Source organism: Enhydra lutris, unplaced genomic scaffold (assembly GCF_002288905.1).
Source record: "Enhydra lutris kenyoni isolate GAN:26980312 unplaced genomic scaffold, ASM228890v2 scaffoldscaffold10, whole genome shotgun sequence".
Classification (NCBI taxonomy): Eukaryota; Metazoa; Chordata; class Mammalia; order Carnivora; family Mustelidae; genus Enhydra; species Enhydra lutris.
This window is the reverse complement of record NW_019154094.1, coordinates 9,543,563-9,561,757: the sequence shown is the minus strand read 5'-3', so window position 1 is coordinate 9,561,757 and position 18,195 is coordinate 9,543,563. Positions and strand designations below refer to the sequence as shown.

Here is an 18,195-nt window from a genome sequence, read left to right as displayed (position 1 = left end):
TAAACAAGATAGAAGATGAGATGGAAAATAAATACCAAGATGATAAATTTTAACACAAGTATATCAATAATTACATTAAATACAAATCAACTAAAGGTTCCAATTAGAAGACTAAAACTGTTAGACTGGATTAAAAAAAGCAAAACCCAACTAAGCGGTGCTAGCATGAAAAACAAATTAAATAATAGGAAAAAAGTGGAAAGAGAATAGAAAAAAAAGTTGAAAAAAGATGTTAGGAAATGCTAACTAAAAGCTGACATATCTACACTAATATCAGGTGAAAGAGACATTAGGGTAAGAAGCATAATAGAAATAAAAAGGGATGTTTCATAATGACAAAAGATCAATATACAAAAAAGACATAGCAGTATCAAATTTATACGTACACAATACCTTAGCCTCAAAATACATCAAAACTGAAAGAAATACAGAAATCTATAATTATAATGAGAGACTAACATGCCTCTTTCAAGAATAAAATTCAACAGACAAAAATACCAGTAAGGCCATACAAGAATTGAATGAAACAATTAACAAACCTGAATTAACAAACATATTTAGAACACTTCATTGGACAATAACAAAACACACATTCTTTTCAACAGCTTATGTAGGCATCATTGATCAAAACTGCCCTTTACTGCACCATAAAGCAAACATCAACAAATTTCAAACATGTGAATTCATTCAGAGTATGTATATGGCCACAGTGAGAGCAAAACAGAGATACTAGAAGTCTAGCAATGCTAGGGAAAGAGCAATGTCAGGGAAACTGGAGAGTGCTAGACTTGCCAGAGTTGAAAGTTCTCATTAACATCTTATATAACACCTCTACCATCCAGCTGAGACAAAAGAAAGGCTGTCCCTAGGAGTAAGAACCTCTCTAGAGTGAGACCTATATTACATCCTCCCTAACAAAGCCTAAATCCAAGCCCTGACATGGTCTGCAAGAAGACAGAATTTAGAGACTGAGTCCTACCAAATTAGATTGGGAAACACCTTGGGCTTTTCACAGACTGGTACTGAAATGGCACAAAACCAAGGCTTCAAAGTTCAAGGGAATCAATCAGTAACTGAAATGTCTGCTAAACTTAAAATGAACACTTTTTAGAGGAAGATAACAGAATGCAGAGCCTCTACAATATATTATGTGCAAAGACCATTTTATTTAATCAAAAGTCACCAGATATGCAAAGAAACAGAAAAAATATCCATAGTCAAGAAAAATTCAATCAAAGGATCTGTTAAGATCCTTTGTTATGATCTCAGAAATATTTAAAGTAGTGCTTCATAGACCTGTTCAGACAAAAGGCCTCCTAAAGATTTTACAGACATGCCTAGCAGATCTTTTCTGTTAAAAAACAAAACTTAGGGGTGCCCGGGTGGCTCAGGGGGTTAGGCCTCTGCCTTCAGCTCAGGTCATGATCCCAGGGTCCTGGGATCAAGCCCCACATCAGGCTCTCTGCTCAGTGGGGAGCCTGCATCCCCCTCTTTCTCTGCTTGCCTCTCTACTTATGATCTCTGTCAAATAAATTTAAAAAATCATTAAAAAAAATTTTAGAACAATTTTAGAGTATTATCTTATACCAGCCTCCCAGGAAGGCCAACCAGAAAAGAAATTATCTTGAAGAGATTTGTAAGTATAGCTTTTGTCTAAGGAAGCGGATTTTATACCGATACACAAGTTTATAAAGGAAATGTATGAGCCTGAAATGGAAGAGATATAAACAATACAAAATGAAAAAAGGGTTTGGACCCTCAAACTTCTAGAGGCAGTCAGCAAGCTGGGGTTCAACTATAATCCAGGTTACTTTTTGTAAAAGGAAAGGATTATTCAGAAGACAGAACAAAGATTCTAGAGGATAACACCAAAAGCCCTGGAGAAATACTGAGTTCTAATAAAAGAACTAGCAAAATGTGCTCACCTAGGAATTTTAGAACTACTATAGATCAGTGACTGCTGTGTGCCTCATTCCCTTCTCTCTCCCCTACTTTCTCTGCCCCATCTTTTGAATGAGAGTATCTACCTTATCCCCATAACATCTTATATTGCTGGAGGCAGAAAACTGGTCTCTTTAGTTCATAAAAGTCTTCAGATAAAAGAAACTGTACTTAAGGAGTGAACTCAAGAAAACTACAACTGAAAGCCACATTCACATGTAGATCTGAGTTAGAGGACCAAATCTTGGAGTATAAGCTGATGCTGGACTGGGATGAAATTTTTGGGGGTCTTGAGGAAAGGGCACAGTGTATTTTACATGTGGGATGATGTAAATTACTGCGGCCAGAGGGTAGAATGTGGCAGACAGTATTTTCTAAATATGAATGTACCAGTATCTTTTATTCCAATGCTTTCCTGTAGTTTGACCTTGATCCATCTCCTATTGAGAAGTAGATTCTAATTTTTTTTTCTTTTGAATCTGGGTGCACTTATGACTTAGTTATAACCAAAGAATAACACAGAAGTGACACTGTAACTTCCAAGGCTAGCATAAAAGGCAATGTAGCCTCCACCCTGTTTGTTATTTAACCCTGGCCACTATCTGCTGCAACTGAGATTGATGAGTCTAAAAATTTTTTATGAAAATGCAAAGATCCTAGAGTAATCAAAATAACTTTTTAAGACAACAACGAGGGCCGCCTGGGTGGCTCAGTGGGTTAAAGCCTCTGCGTCCTGGGATCAAGCCCCGCATTGGGCTCTCTGCTCAGCAGGGAGCCTGCTTCCTCCTCTCTCTCTGCCTGCCTCTCTGCCTACTTGTGATCTCTGTCTGTCAAATAAATAAATAAAATCTTAAAAAAAAAAAAAAGAAAACAACGAAGTTGGAATTCTTATACTACCTGATTCAAACTACAGTAATGATGATTTTGAGTAAGGATACAGTTATTAACGTAATACAGTCCAGAATTAGACTGCACATTTATAGTCAACTGATTCTTTACAAAGGTACCAAAGTAATCCAATGGAGAAAATTTTTCCAGCACACCTTCTGCAATAGATACAATCCTCACCCTATTCCATGTCATACAGAAACAACAATTCAAAATGGATCAAGGCCTAAACATAAAAGCTTAAACTATAAAACTTCTAGTAGAAAATAGATGCAACTTTAGGTTAAGTAAAGATTTCTTTTTCTTTTTTTTAAGAGTTTATTTATTTATTTGACAGAGATCACAAGTAGGCAGAGAGACAGGCAGAGAGAGAGAGGGAAGCAGGCTCCCTGCCAAGCAGAGAGCCCGATGCAGGGCTCGATCCCAGAACCCCAGGACCATGACCCGAGCCGAAGGCAGAAGCTTTAACCCACTAAGGCACCCAGGTGCCCCAAGTAAAGATTTCTTAAGCAGGACACAAAAAGCTTGAACCACGAGGGAAAAACCTGATAAATTAAAATCAAAATTTAAAACTTCTCTTCAAAAGGTATCCTTAAAAGAAAAATGACAAGTCACAGTCTTATAGTCTCGTAGAAAACATTAACTCTGTGTGTGTGTGTGTGTGTGTGTGTGTATCTATATATACCTGATAAAAGACTTGTATCTAGAATATATTCTCTCAGGATGCCTGGGTTGCTCAGTTGTTAAGCAACTGCCTTCAGCTCAGGTCATGATCCTAGGGTCCTGGGATTAAGCTTCACATCAGGGTCCCTGCTCAGCAGCAACCCTGCTTCTCCTTCCCCCACTGCCCCCGCTTGTATTCACTCTCTCGCTGTGTCTGTCAAATTAAAAAAAAAAAATCTTTAGAGAGAGTACATGTGTGTGTTGGGACTGGAGGGGAAGGGTGGGCAGAGGGAGAGGGAGAGAGAGCATCTCAAGCAGACTGCACTGAGCACAGAGGCCAATACGGGGCTTGATCTCATGACCCTGAGTCATGACCCAAGCTGAAATCAAGAGTCATACGCTTAATCAACTGAGCCACCCAGACACCCTAGAAAATATTCCTTAAAAACTCTACAACTCAGTAAGAAGATGACAAACAACCCAGTAATAAAAGCAAAAGAGGAGAAGAGATATTCCACAAAAGAGGTGAAATGCACATTTAAATTACAATCAGATGCCACTTGATAATCACTAGAATGGCTAAAAGTAATAATACTGGCTGATATGCTTGCTTTGGCAGCACATATAATAATGACTGAGGGGCACCTGGGTGGCTCAGTGGGTTAAGCTGCTGCCTTCGGCTCGGGTCATGATCTCGGGGTCCTGGGATCGAGCCCCGCGTCGGGCTCTCTGCTCAGCAGGGAGCCTGCTTCTCTCTCTCTCTCTCTCTCTCTCTCTCTCTCTCTGCCTGCCTCTCTGTCTACTTGTGATCTCTCTCTGTCAAATAAATAAATAAAATCTTTAAAAATAATAATAATAATAATGACTGAAAGGGGACTTCAACTACTTCCGTTTTGACCTCAAAATTTCTAACTGATTAAGTTCTTCTTTCCAGCTTATCTCTTACCTCAGGCAAAAGACCCTGCAGGTAAATGCATTCCATGATGGGAACCAAAACCACCACACTTCAAGCAATAAGGACTATACTGAGCCAGCAAGAGCTCTGGCAGTGACTGACCCCAAGACAATGACTAACTTGACCTTCACTGCCCACCTGCACATACCCACTAACCTTTGTCCCATATTTTCCTTATATAAACCTGGAAGTATTTTCAGCACTTTGGAGACCGCTTTGGGATGCTAGTCTACTATCTACCCCATGTTGGCATCACTAAAATAAATTCCTTTCTTGTTTCACCACTGCTAGTCTCTCTGCCTTTAGATTTTGTCAGCAGCAAGTGGCCAAACCTGCTCTGTTTGGGACCCCGGAGCCAGGTGCTCTTGCACCCCTACCCTTGGTTACATGACCATACCACATGCTTGCAAGGATATGAAGCACCTGGAATTCTCACATACTACTGGCAGGAGTGTAAAGTGGTGCAATCACTTTGGAAAAACATTCTGGCATTTTCTAATAAAGTTAAACATATACCTACCACAGCAATTCATATCTTAGTATTTTATCCAAGGGAAACTGAAAACTTACCTCTAATTATTAGAAACCAAGTCAGCTTCACAGGATTGTTCAGAACAGGTTTACTCATTAGATTAAACGTCTATCAACAGGTGAATGGATAAACAAGTTGTATTTAACTTTTTGCAGTTGGAATACTACTCAACAATAAAAATGAACAAACTAGACACATGTGCAACAACAGATGAATCTCAGACACCATACTGAGCAAGAGGCTAAGCACAAAAGAATATGTACTGAGTAATTCCATTTATATGAAATTCTGTTAACAGGCAAAGCCAATCTATAATGATAGAAATGATTCAAAGTGGTTGCCCAGAAAACTGACTACAAAAGGGCATGAGAACTTTCTGGGAAAATGGGTATTTTCTATATCTTGATCAGGGCAATCATATTTGTCAACAGTCATCAATCTATACAAAGAAGATGTGAATTTTACTATACATAAATTGTATAGTAAAACTGATTTTTTTTTAACAAGATTTTATCTATTTATTGGAGAGAAAGCGCGTGCACATGCGCTCACGAGCTAGCAAGAGTGGGGTAGGGGCAGCAGGAGAGGGAGAACCAGACTCCGTGCTGAATAGAGAGCCTTACGTGCAGCTGGATCTCAGGGTCCTGGGATCAACCTGAGGTGAAGGCAGACACTTAACTGAGCCACCCAGGCACACTTAAAACTGATTTTTTTAAAAATTTGTGATAGGGGCGCCTGGGTGGCTAAGTGGGTCAAGTCTCTGCCTTCGGCTCAGGTCATGATCTCAGGGTCCTGGGATCGAGCCCCACATCAGGCTCTCTGCTCAGCAGGGAGCCTGCTTCCTCCTCTCTCTCTGCCTGCCTCTCTGCCTACTTGAGATCTCCGTCTGTCAAATAAATAAATAAAAATCTTAAAAAAAAAAAAAAATGTGAGGGCACCTGGGTGGCTCAGTGGGTTAAGGCCTCTGTCTTTGGCTCAGGTCATGATCCCAGGGTCCTGGGATGGAGCCCCACATTAGGCTCTCTGCTCAGCAGGGAGCCTGCTTCCCTCTCTCTCTCTCTCTGCCTGCCTCTCTGCCTACTTGTATCTCTGTCAAATAAATAAACAAAATCTTAAAAAAAAATTGTGATATTGCTGAAGTTATACTTAAAGGTAAATCCACAGCCTAAAATCAGTGTCAAAAAATAATAGTGAAAACCAATGTTGTAAATTTTCTTCTCAAAAATTAGAAAAAGAAGAGGAAATTAAACCTAAAGAAAGTAGTAGGAAGAAAACAATAAAGATCAGATGGGGTGCCTGGGTGGCTCAGTCAATTAAGCATCCAACTCTTGATCTCAGCACAGGTCTTGATCTCAGGGTTCTCAGTTCAAGCCCCACACTGGGCTCCACAATGGGTATGAAGCTAACTTTAAAAACAAAACAAAACAAAACAAAACAAAAACAACAACAAAAACGGTAAGAGCAGATGGATGAAATAGAGAAAAACTACTTTAAGAGCAAAACAAAACCAAAAGTTCATTCTTTGAAAAGACAAGCATAATGGTATACCCTCAGAGAGCCCCACCCTCACCCCCACTCCACCACCCTGGCTAAAGGAGACCCTTCCTCCCTACCCCTAGGGCTCTTTCCCTCCCTTGGTCTACATGGTTCTTATCAAAATCTGAAGTTATTTTAATAATTTGATTCAACACTTAATATCTATCTCTCCTTCTAGACTATAGATCCTTTAGGGCAAGGATTCTGTCCATCTCATTCACCACTGTATCTCTAAAGCCAAACTTAAAATACCTGCCAGATAAGAGAGGCTCAAAAAATTGTCTTCAATTTTTTTTAATGAGCTTGTTTTTTTTATAGAAGTTGCTATTAGAGGGGCACCTGGGTGGCTCAGTTGGTTAAGCAACCCAGTCTTGATTTGGGCTCTGGTCATTACCTCAGGGTCGAGGGATCAAGCCCCATGGCGGGCTCCACACTCAGCAGGGAGAGGTCTGCTTCCACCTTCTCCCTCTCCCTCTGTCCCTCCCTCCATTCACATGCATGCACACAAAAATCCCTCTCTCTCAAATAAATTTAAAAATTAATCTTTAAAAAATTACTACTAGAGAAAAATATGTATGAATTAAAAAATCTACCAGCAATAAAAAAAAGTATACCAGATCTTATTAAATATGTTTACTTATCATATGTAGGCACACATTGATGGTTCTCTGGGATCAAGCTTTCTCTGACTGTATAAATGTCATGGTAAGCCAATATATTGCCAACAGGCCTAAAAAAGTTTAAAACTCATGCAAGCCAAAATGCGATTCACCTTCAAAACAGTCATGGAAGTCAGAATGTGTGAAAAAAAATTATCATCATACTTGTTCCTTGGAAGAATAAATCTTCATAGTATTAATACTAAGGAGCATTAGCAGATCCTAAATTAAACACATTTTTAACAAGGGAACCAATACCATTCTGACTAACTCATAAAACAACCTAATACTTATGAAGAAAAGAAATGGCCAGACTTCCCACTGGGCTCTCAGAGGGGAGGAGAACGAATGCAAAACATTTTCAGATACCAGGGCTGCACAGGCTTTCTCAACCTCAGCACTGTTGACATTTTAGACTGGATAATGCTTTGTTGTAGAAGACTGCCCTGTGCATTGTGGGGACCTTCAGCAGCATCCCCAGCCAGGTTCGTTGTCACACCTTCCCAGCTGTGACCACCAAGAATATCTCCAGACATTGCCAAATGTCCCCTTGGGAACAAAACCAATCCCTGTTGAGAACCACTGCTTTTAGCACAATCAAGACAAAAACTATAAAGAAACATTCACTTGTAAACACAACTACACATATTTTCAATCAATCTGAAATTCTAGCCCTGTGTTGCAGACCGATTTAATTCTGATTCTGCTCAGCATCATGATGATTTCTGGCCACCTCTGCAACCACAGGTAAGAATTATGGGGCTCTCAGCAAAGCAGGAAAGCAGGAACCTCTGAGCAAGAGGTGGAAAAGAAGACAGACTAAGGCTGTTACCTTGAAAGAGTCTAGCCTAATTTGTGAATAACATTTAAGGAGTTACGAGAAAATGTAAAGCAAATGCCTAGCTCTACTAAAAAGTCTTACAGACAAGGTAATATCTAAAATAATTTCATGAAATAAAAATTTAAAAATCCAAATAAAACAAAAGAGGGAGAGAGATGATGAAAACCACATTTCAATCTTTAAAATATGCCTCTCCTATGTCCTCCTTCTTTTTCACCCATGAAAGAAATGAGACTCAAACAATGGAGGGGCACCTAGGTGGCTCAGTGGTTAAGCATCTGCCATCAGCTCAAATCATGATCCCTGGGTCCTGGTATAGAGCCCCACATCTGGCTCCCTGCTCTGCGGGAGCGTCTCCCTCCCTGCTCTTCTCCCTCCTCCACTCCCCCTGCTTATGTTCCCTCTCTCACTGTGTCTCTGTTAAATAAATAAAATCTTTAAAAAAAATGGAAAAGCTTAAACTACAATAAAATTACAGATTTTTTTTACAACAAAGAACACTATGAATGATGTTAAGAGATAAGCCATAGACTAGATGCTATTTACAATATAAATAACAAAGGTTTAGTATATCCAGAATATAACAAAGAACAGTTATAATTCTGAAAAATTTCAGTACCTCTAGTAGTTGAAACTGAAATCACTACTTCAGAAATTTAAGATGGTTCTTGAAGTATTTTCCCCACTTTCTCCAACTTTATTATTCCATCAGCCATGAGAAAACATCCACTAATTCTGTCTCTCCTTAACTGAAGTCTTCAAGCTAAACACAAATGCTGAATCACACACTCAGCCTGATTTATACCATCCTGCCATTCCCAGAATTCTGGAACCAACCCCACACCTAGCCATCAGAACACATTAAGGAAAAGAAACCCCAGTGCCCAGGGTGTGAAGGTGTACAAAGAGCTGAAGCCTATCTAAAACCAGCTGTAGCCCATCCAAGAGCAATAGCTGAGCCAAGGTACCTGGTGACTGAAGCACCTAGCCACCTAAGGCCAGCTGCCTGGGGTGGGGGATGGAGGGGGGTTCTCCCTTCCAGACTCTGCTAAAGGCCTCAAGTGATAATAGACTGGCCACTCTTTCCTCAAAATTTTACTTCCAAAGGTCTCTTCATCTCTCCTGTAAAAAGGAACAGGCTAGGGATCTTAACGGGAAGACAAGCAATGGAATGTTTCCTTGCTTGTTTCCCAAAGTATGAGTGATTCAAACAAGGGAGAAATAAAAATAAAATTAAATACTCAAGCTTAAATTATTCCTGGTAACTTCGGAATCACTAAAGGGTCAGTGCTTCCTCCCCCTGCCATTCAGCACTACAAGGAATAAAGTGGTTCCGGAAGCTGCAGCTGCTTGATGTTATATAACCAGAAAGAGGTGTCAGAACTGGAGCTGGTTCAAGGGCCATATCAATCTATGCTGGGCTTCCTCCTCTTCATCGAGACTCCAAATGGCAAGCCTTTCTCAAGGAGGCTAGAAAGCGATCTCCTGGCATTCCCATTGAGCCTGAGAGCTGAGATTTAGAGGGGCAAACAGGATCTCTGCTTTCCCAAAGTAGGGATTTTAAAAGAAGAATGAAGAGAACAAGCCTAGCTCCTCCCTCTGGAGCTCAGCTGGTAAAGCCCCACACCCATTTCCCCACCTGGAAATCCACTTTTAAATGGTGCCAGAAGCACAGAATAACATACTAATCTTTCCGTAACATGCAAACTCCGCCAGAGCCCCATGTAAGGGTGTCCACAACAAGCAAGAGGAAACTAGGATGGCATAAGTGCTGCCTTTTTTTTTTTTAAGATTTTTATTTATTTGAGAGAGAGAATGAGAGAGAGAGAGAGCATGAGAAGGGGGAGGCTCAGAGGGAGAAGCAGACTCCCTGCTGAGCAGGGAGCCTGATTCGGGACTCAATCCCGGGACTCCAGGATCATGACCTGAGCCGAAGGCAGTCGCTTAACCAACTAAGCTACCCAGTAGCCCCAAGTGCTGCCTCTTTCAAGAGGGAATGAGCAAAGAGAAATAAATACCAACAGCTCATTTCATTTCTTTTGAGAGGGCTTGGGTACACCCACTAAGGTGATAATCCTCCAAAATCTGTTCTTGCACCTGTTAACCTAAGAATGAAGAAGACAGTAAAACTGGTCCAATGGACAAACAAAAGCATACTAGTAACCTGTACGGGGAGGCGGGGTAATCAACAGAACTCTTTTTACTATTCCATTCTACTGATGAACACGCTGAAGCACTGAAGCTACAAACCACAAAAAAACAAAACCACAAAACTCCCAGAAGGATTCATTAGTTGAGAAGAGGCTGGGAACAAAGACCGGAGTTTCACAAGCACAGAGTCCATCAGACACAACGGACGTCATGGTGAGAAAGCACAGGAGGAAAAAGAAGATACCTTCATAAAATAGGAACCCTCCTACAGCACATGATTTTCTTACAAAACACATTCACGTATAACTGAAACATTTAAATGATCCCTTCAAACTCTTAATGATCAGAATTTCTGATCTGAGAGCAGAGAACAGGGTAGGTTGAGGAGCAGATGCTGTGGAGGGCAGGGCCAATCATCAGTCCCCGCTGCCCAGCCTCAAGAGAGCATCACTGAAAGTCACACCTTGGCAAAACAGTAAACCAGTGCACACCACAGACCTTCTTGTTGGCTGCAACCTTAAATGTTAACTCCATGAATGCAAAAGGCTAGAGAGTAACTCTGGTCAGAGAAAGACAGGTAAGACCCTTTCTGACCGATCATATTAAAAATAAAACAACAAACGTTTTCTGTGGGGCTGTAGAAAATGCAAAGAAAATGTGTACTTAGCCAGAAGCACACTGCAGCCTTGCTTCCTGATGGGTGAAAGGGACAATTAAAAAAAAAAAAAAAAAAAAAAAAAAAAAAAAAAAAAAAAAAAAGAAAGAATAAGAACGGAAGTACAAGTCTCTATGGTGAAAGAACGTTCCACAGTGGCTCTCCCAGCACCTTGCACCTCACAGAGTAGCAACTCTTTAGAGCTCCACCATACCCGGTCACCACCAAGGGAAAAAAGGCTCATCCTTCCTTCTCTCCTCAAATTTAGTCATGAATTCTGTGCCTGAAGAAGGTACCTAACTATCCCTCTCCTCTTCTCTCCACACCACTGTACTACCTGGTTGGGTTCCTGCTCTGGCCTCCAGAGTCTCCCTGCCTCCTGACTGCTCCCCCCCACCTCAACCCACACTGCAGAAAGAGTGAGTTTTCTGAATCTGCTCCAGTCAGTCTCTAACCACCCAGGATCTTTTAAAAACACTTTAAAATTGTCCCCTGTGCCCTTCGGATAAAATCTGAAATCCATCAGGACTTTCCTGATTGCTGCCTTCTCTCTGACCACCAAGTACCTCCCTCCACCCACAACCCTCCGTTCCATGCTCTTTAGTCTCCAAAGCAGGATGCTGTGTCCCTCCTTTCCCCATCTCCTTATCTAACAAGTGTATGTTAGATTCTAACTTACTTCTAACCCATACTCTCTTTCAGGTGTCTGCCTAAAGGTTAGCCTCTTGAAATCCTTCCTAGGCTTCTTCCTTTTTATTTTTACTTCAGTGTGTGCCCAGCACTGCTAGGCTTTAGTGCCTGTCAATACACCTGTGGAGTAAAGGTTAATAACTGCTGCTTTCTCTCTTGGTACGCTGTTTGGGGAATTTTATGTAAAACTAGCACATCCTGCTTCTGTACTCTGAACTGGACCGAAAACTACTTTAAGACTTCAGAAGACAATTCAGGAAATACTTAAAGAATTTCCCTTCAGGAAGGTTGCTGGGAAGTCTGAAGTCAGGACAGACGAAGCAGTTGGTGAATCCCTGTGGGCCCAGCACCAGGTCTGTGGTGAGCCCTGTGAGATACGGACCAAACACACTGCACCCCAGTCATGCCCAAGGGCATACAATAACTGCTCCAAGTCACTAGCCCTGCTCCCAGAGCACTGGGGCTCACCCCACCAGTAAGGCTTGTTATCAGTTAGATTTATTCATGTCACAAATACAAGAAACATGGCAGTGCCTGGGTGGCTCAGTCAGTTAAGTGTGAGACTCTTAGTCTTGGCTGAGACTTGATATCAGTTGAGTCTGAGCCTGGCATGGACTCCGTGACGGGCATAGAGTCTCCCTACATACATACATACATACATACATACACACACACACACGTACATACCACTAACTCATTCAGTCCTCAAAACAGCCCTATTAAGTAGATAATGCTACAATTATTCCCATTTTACAGAAAGGAAACTTGCTCAAAAAGGTCTAAGTAGTAAAGAGAGGGTTTGAACTGAAGTGACTGATCTGTCTCCAGAGCTCTCATTCTTAGCCACCACTCTGCATAATTTCTCCTCTACTCCCATTTCCCTTCATGGAAATTATGTGGAAGAAAAACAGAGTTCAGAGACAGAGCTACATATGTACGTGCCTCAGTTTACAATGAAAGGTACAAGAAAATGCAATGCAGCATGCTGGATCAATTAGATAATCATATTTGGGGAAGAGAGGGATGAACCTTGACCCCAACCACATACCATACAAAAAATCAATTCATGATGGATCACCGACCTAAATGTGAAGGTAAAACATTTAAAGCTTCTAGAAAATAGCAGAATATCTTTATGACCTTGGGGTAGCCCTAAAGCACTAAACATAAAGGGAAAAAATACATTCAATTTCATTATAATTAAAATATCTATTAATCAAAAATACAATTTAAAAAGGAGCATAAAAACTGCCTGAAAAAGAAAACACAAGAGGGGGAAAAAAATCAAGCAATACAGAAGGGAAAGATGGGTATTTATGTGTACCCAATAAGATTCATATCCAGATACGAAGAATTTCTATAAATCAATAAGAAATAGATGAAAGGGAAGAAAAGTCCTCCAAAAAATGTGTTCAGACACTTTACAAAAGTGAAATTGGTCATAAGCATATGGAAAAAGGCCAAGAACTTAATCAGAGAAATGCAAATTAAACCTATAAATCAGAAGCTCCCACTCCCTGGATTATTGGGAAGGAGGGCTAAAGGTCCTTCAAAGTCACTCTCAACAACTGGGTCAGTATCTGACATGCTTTCCTGATGCAGATTACAAAACAATCTTCTGCCCCCAGCACACCCAAACTCTGCCCCTTTGTGTCTTTAAGCCTAGCACACAGAAAAGGAAGACAGGAAATTGTATCAAAATTGACACTACTTCATTTCTAACAAGAAATTACCCTATCATTCTCTGACACTTATTTCACTTAGCGTAATACACTCTAGCTCCATCCACATCACTATAAATGGTAAGTTTCATTCTTTTTGATGGCTGACTAATATTCCATTGTGTGTGCATGTGCGCACATGAACACACACACACACCCCTTCTTTATCATCAACTGATGGACATTTGGGCTCTCTCCATAGTTTGGCTATTGTTAACAATGCTGCTATAAACATCAGGGTGCATGTACCCCTTCAAATGTGTATTTCTGTATCCTTTGGGTAAATATCTAGTAGTGCAATTGCTGGATTGTAGGTAGTTCTATTTTTAACTTATTGAGAAATCTCCATACTCTTCTCTAGAGTGGATGTACCTACCAGTTTGCATTCTTAAGGAGGACACATGTTGTGATGAGCACTGGGTGCTATATGTACGTGATGAATCACTGAATTCTACCTCCAGGGGCGCCTGGGTGGCTCAGTGGGTTAAAGCCTCTGCCTTCAGCTCGGGTCATGATCCCGGGGTCCTGGGATTGAGCCCCACATCAGGCTCTCTGCTTGGCGGGAAGCCTGCTTCCCCCCCTCCCTCTCCTGCCTCTCTGCCTACTTGTGATCTCTGTCAAAAAAAAAAAAAAGTCAACCTAAAGTCTTGATTTAGGTTATTCTGAAAAATCAGTCTAACAATATTCAAGTTGTCTCAGGAAAAGGTGATACAACTTTCTGGGGTTGGAGAGGAGGAAGAGAGAACAAATATAGAATAAAAAGATCTGTCCTGGGGCACCTGGGTAGCTCAGCCAGTTAGGCATATGACTTTTAATCTCAGCTCAGTTCTCGATCTCAGGGTTGTGAGTTCAAGCCCTACATTGGATTCCACACTGGGCATGAAGCCTGCTCAAACAAAAAAATTTTTTTTAAATCTTAAATCTGTAATTTTTTTAAAAGATTTTATTTATTTACTTGACACAGAGAGATCAGAAGTAGGCAGAGAGGCAGGCGGGGGGGGTGGGGGGGTGAAGCAGGCTCCCGGCTGAGCAGAGAACCTGATATAGGACTCAATCCCAGGACCCTGAGATCATGATCTGAGCTAAAGGCAGCGACTTAACCCACTGAACCACCCAGGCTCCCCTTAAATCTGTAATTTTTTAAAAAGATTTTATCTATTTATGAGAGAGAGAGAGAGAGAGAGAGAAAGCAAGTGAGTGAGCAGGGGGAGGAGCAGAGGGAAAGGGAAAAGCAGACTCCACACTGAGCCCTGAGGCTGATGCAGGACTGGATCCCAGCACCCTGGTATCATGACCTGAGCCAAAACCAAGAGTAGGATGCTTAACTGACTGAGCCACCCAAGCACCCCTGTCTTAAATCCGTAATTTAAGGAATGGTGCTGGTCATCTAAGTTGAGAAAAAAATGCTGAAATGCAACAGAGAGCTATTTAAGCTGTCTGTATTGCATTCAGTCACATGGCTAAACTGGCCTTCCATGCTGATTCACAGCCCTTTTCTCTGCTTTGGTAAGTCTTCTTTGTTCCTAAAAACATGCACATCCTTCTCTGTCTTCATCCAGAATAAGAAAACAGATCTAGATTCAGGTGGCAGAATTTCATCTTGTGGAAGTGAACCTAAAGGCTGAGCAAGGTCTTGCCCAAGATCACAAAAATTTAGATGCAGATGATTACCTTGCCCTGAGGGGCATTCCTCTCTATCAAACACTAAGACTGAGGCAAAGGCTTTTTCTCAGGCCGTGGCTTGAGCCAGTAGGTACTGCCCCCCAACTCTCCTGCATCATCCATTTCTCCCTCCCTACCTGATAAGCCCCACTGGCAAAAAGTCAACAAAGGATAAGATCTTTTAACTTTTAAAAAAGCCTTTCCTTGATCTCATATACCCCTTCATTTACTGCTTTTTTCATTTCCTTTTATACCAAAACTCCTCAAAACATTGTTTATACTTGGGGTCTCCAATTTCTCTCCACCTGTTCTTGTTTAAGCCCCTGTCATGGCACTAAAACTACTCATCAAGGGCACCAAGGACTCCCATGCTGCTAAATCCAATAGCTAATTATTCTTTTTTAATTTTAATTCTAGTGTAGTTAACAGTGTTATATTAATTTCAGGTGTACATTATAGTGATTCAATAGTTTCATATGTTACTCAGTGCTCATCAGTAAAAGTCTAGTCTTGGAGCACCTGGGTGGCATTTTCAGTTAAGCAGCTGCCTTCAGCTCAGGTCATGATCTCAGGGTCCTGGGATCAAGCCCCACATCAGGCTTCATGCTCAGTGGGGAGTCCACTTCTCCCTCTCCCTTTGCCCCTCCCCTTGCTCATGCACGCTCTCGCGCTCTCTCTCTCTCTCTCAAATAAACAATATCTTAAAAAAAAAAAAAATAGATAAGTCTATTCTTGGGGCACCTGGATGGCTCAGTGGATTAAGCGTCTGCCTTCAGCTCAGGTCATGATGATCTCGGGGTCCTGGGATCAAGCCCTGTGTCAGGCTCCCTGCTCATGGGGAGCCTGCTTCTCCCTCTCCCTCTGCTGCTCCACCTTCTGGTGCTCTCTCACTCTATCAAATAAATAAATAAAATCTTTAAAAAAATTAGGTAAGTCTATTCTTAATCCCCTTCACCTATTTTACCCATGCCTCCACCTACCTTCCCTTTGGTAAGGATCAGTTTGTTCTCTATAGTTAAGAGTCTGCGTTTTTTGGGGCACCTGGGTGGCTCAGTGGGTTGGGGCCTCTGCCTTTGGCTCGGGTCACGGTCCCGGTGTCCTGGGATCGAGCCCCGCATCGGGCTCTCTGCTCGGCGGGGAGCCTGCTTCCTCCCCTCTCTCTGCCTGCCTCTCTGCCTACTTGTGATCTCTGTCAAATAAATAAATAAAATCTTTAAAAAAATAAAAAAAAAAAAGTCTGCATTTTTTGGTTTGTGACTTTTTTTTTCCTTTGTTCATTTTTTAAATTTCACATGTGAGTGAAATCATATGGTATTTGTCTTTCTCTGACTGGCTTATTTCACTTAGCACTGTATTCTCTAGATCCATGCATGTTGTTGCAAATGGCAAGATTTCATTCTTTTTTGTGGCTGAATAATATTCCTGTGTGTGTGTGTGTGTGTGTGTGTGTGTGTGTTCACACATCTTCTGTATCCATTCATCTACTGATGAATACTTGGGCTGCCGCCATAATTTGACTATCACAAAAAATGCCTCAATAAACATAGTGGTGCATGTATCTCTTTGAATTAGTGTTTCTGTAATTTTGGGGTAAATAACCAGTAGTGCAATTCCTGGATTCTAGGGTAGTTCTAATTTTTTGAGGAATCTCCATACTGTCTTCCACAGTGGCTGCACCAGTTTGCACTCCCACCAACAGTACACGAAGGTTCCTTTTTCTCCACATCCTCGCCAAAACTTGTTTGTTTTTCATTTTAGCATTTCTAACAGGTATAGGTGATATCTCATTGTTATTTTGATTTGCATTTCCCTGATGTTGAATGATGTGGAACATCTTTTCATGTGTCTGTTGGCCATCTGGATATCTTCTTTGGAGAAATGTCTGTTCATCTCTTCTGCCAATTTTTTTTTTTTTTAAAGATTTTTATTTATTTATTGGACAGACAGAGATCACAAGTAGGCAGAGAGGTAGGCAGAGAGAGAGAGATGGGGGGAAGCAGGCTCACTTCTGAGCAGAGAGCCCAATGCGGGGCTCGATCCCATGACCCCGGGATCATGACCTGAGCTGAAGGCAGAGGCTTTAACCCACTGAGCCACCCAGGTGCCCCATCTTCTGCCCATTTTTAAATTGGATTATTTGGTTTTTTCAGTGTTGAGTTGTAGAAATTCTTTTTATACTTCGGATACTAACCCTTTATCAAATAAGTCATTTGCAAATATCTTCTCCCCTTCAGTAGACTATCTTTCTATTTTGTTGGTTGTTTCCCTTGTTGTGCAAGTTTTTTATTTTGAGGAAGTCTCAAAAGTTTATTTTTGTTTTTGTTTCCATTGCCTTCAAGAGGAGCTATTCAGAAAGATACTGCTGTAACCAATGTCAGAGAAATTACTGCCTGTGCTCTCTTCTAAGATTTTTATGGTTTCAGGCTTCATATTTAGGTCCTTAATCTAGAGTTTATTTTTGTGTATGGTGTAAGAAAGTGGCCCACTTTCATTCTTCTGCATGTAGCTGTCCAGTTTTCCTAACACCATTTGTTGAAGAGACCTTTTACCATTGCATATTCTTTCCTCCTTTGTCAAAGATTAATTGACTATATAATTGTGGGTTTATTTCTGGGCTTTCTATTCTGTTCCATTGATCTGTGTGTCTATTTTTTGTGCCAGTACCATACTGGTTTGATTATTACAGCTCTGTAATATAACTTGAACTCTGGAATTGTGATACCTTCAAAAAAAATTTTTTTTTCCCAAGATTGCTTTGGTTATTTGGAGTCTTTCTTGGTTCCATACAGATTTTAGGATTATTTGTTCTAGTCCCATAAAAATGCTATTGGTAGTTTGATAGGAACTGCATTAAATCTGTAGATAACTTTGGGTAGTACAGACATTTTAATAATATCTGTTCTTTTAATCCATGAGCAAAAGAATGTCTTTCCATTTCTTTGTGTCATCTTCGATTTCTTTCATCAATATCATACAGTTTTCAGAATACACGTCTTTCATTTCTTTAAGTTTATTTCCAGGTATTTTACCATTTTTGGTGCAACTGTATATGGGACTCTTTTCTTAATTTTTCCTCTGCCGCTTCTTTATTAGTGTATGGAAATGCAACAGATTTCTGTATGCTGATTTTGTATCCTGTGATCTTACTGAACTCATTTACTAGTTCTTGTAGTTTTCTGGAGGAGTCTGTAGGGTTTTCTATATATAGTATCATGTCATCTGCAAACAGTGGAAATTTTACTCTTTCCTTACTGAAGTGGATGTCTTTAATTCTTTTTGTTGTCTGACTGCTGTGGCTAGG

General features: G+C 40.8%; 1 protein-coding gene across 3 annotated transcripts in view; it reads right to left on the bottom strand.

Annotated features, from left to right (window-relative positions):
* Positions 1-18,195, bottom strand: part of LOC111143968 (RAD54 like 2) — a 111,292-nt gene that overhangs the window by 38,595 nt on the left and 54,502 nt on the right. The gene's annotated exons all lie outside the window — the stretch shown is intronic.